General features: G+C 40.5%; 1 long non-coding RNA gene across 1 annotated transcript in view; it reads right to left on the reverse strand.

Annotated features, from left to right (window-relative positions):
* The window catches only part of LOC106816970, a 3,646-nt gene extending 2,495 nt beyond the window's left edge, over window positions 1-1,151 (reverse strand). Inside the window, exons 1-2 of the long non-coding RNA XR_001394974.1 lie at window positions 1,009-1,151; window positions 215-312 (exon numbers count right to left, since the gene is read on the reverse strand). This is a non-coding gene — a long non-coding RNA (uncharacterized LOC106816970). The remainder of the gene's footprint in view (window positions 1-214; window positions 313-1,008) is intronic.
* Window positions 1,152-1,838: the final 687 nt, after the last annotated feature.

The raw sequence follows: 1,838 nt of genomic DNA on the forward strand, positions 1-1,838 counted from the left end.
CTAAAGCCTGCCGCACACGGTGTGTCTTGTGCTGCGCCATCAGGCACGCGTGTCCGATGGCGCAGCACAAGACACACCGTGTGCGGCAGGCTTTAGGCTTGTGGGAGAAAGTGGAATTAGCGTGGCGCGGACGCGTCATTTAAGACGGGTCACAAGGTGTAATGAATTCGGATACAGTATAGTAAGACTAGTAACGAGATACGCGCTCGCTTACCTGATCTTTGCAACGAGGCATGGAATACTTTCATGCTGTGAAATAAACGCTTGTTGACCAGGATAAGCCGATATACGAGTGTCGGTATGAAGTGACATCTATAATAAAAAACAACATTTATAATGGATGTTAAAATACACGCTTACCAAGCGCTGTGTTAAATAAAGTAGAATAATGTATTACAAAATATCACTAGAATAAACAAGATGGGCGATGTATACAAGAACAAACAACATGCATCGTAGATTCTTTTTGAATCCATTAAACGGATATAATAACCGCAGAGAGTAAATAAAGAGGGTAACAACATCACGTGAGACTTTCAACGGTCACTTGAAAGGTTTGATTTAAATACAATTCATAAAAGGAATACAGGCGAGGGTCACGGATTTGAAATATTAGATGTCGAATTCCACTTATATCTGGAAAGATGTTACATTTCGGGGTAATGCGCAGTTGATAACTGTGGTGCGCATGCGGTCGAAAACAGACGGTATGCTAACCGTAAAGGTTTAGTACAAACAACGTGACATAAACCAGAGAATAGAGCCGACCTCGGGTTCTTATCTGACAACGAAATAATATGCGTCCTTATAAACACACACTTGTAAATACACACTGATACAAATTTAACGTACGTTTTTAAACAAACAATCTCCTAAATAATAGGCGTTTGACCAAGCTTTTTAGTAACAACTCAAACCTATGTCCCCTGAACGTATTGAAAGATAATTGCAATAATCAAATTATCAACACAATTTCACACTTAGATAACGTAAGATTCATGTACATACCTTTATCGAAAACGTCGGGAAACAATTCTGTCTTACAGCACTTTTAACTTATATAAGACTCTAAGACTGAGGATTTCGCCGATTTAAAAACACAAATTATCAACTCCTTTTGTCCCAACGATATGGCTGCTCTCGACTCACTCCGATTCAATCCATCAAGTGAATCAGTATGAGGTCACGTGACAGCACAGAAACCGTATATAGCAACCGTTTCGACAACTGACAAGGTTGTCGTTGTCATGCTGAATAGTGTTGCGTGAGATTGCAATGCGAATATAATGAAGTTCTCAATGAACCGTTTATATTTCATGAATTTCATCATATCTGTATAACTTTATTAATTTATAATGTTACTTCTTATGTAATTATTTATGCTCAAATTGTTAAAACCCGATGACTAGTTAGAATTTAACATAGCGCTACAATACGTGTACTTATGCACGCGCGCGCGTGCGTGTATGTATAATAATATAATATATATCATACTATATATAGTGGTGTGTGTGTGTGTGTGTGTGTTGTGTGTGTGTGTGTGTGGTGTGTGTGTGTGGTGCGTGTGCGTGCGTGGGGCGTGCGTGCGTGGTGCTCTGCCTGTGATGCTGTGCGTAGCTGTTGGCCTGGTGTGTGTGGCCGCGTGCATGCAAGGCGCTGCTCAACAGTAAGCAAGAGTGCCGTGCTCCCAGTCCTATATACCCATCCGGCCACTACGCCGAGATATATATATTATAATATATACGATATATATATAATATATATATATAGAGAGAGAGAGAGAGAGAGCAGAGAGAGAGAGAGAGAGAGAGAGGAGGGAGGAGAGAGAGAGAGAGAGA

The sequence above is a fragment of the Priapulus caudatus genome, unplaced genomic scaffold (genome assembly GCF_000485595.1).
Source record: "Priapulus caudatus unplaced genomic scaffold, Priapulus_caudatus-5.0.1 Scaffold33, whole genome shotgun sequence".
In the NCBI taxonomy this organism is placed as follows: Eukaryota; Metazoa; Priapulida; class Priapulimorpha; order Priapulimorphida; family Priapulidae; genus Priapulus; species Priapulus caudatus.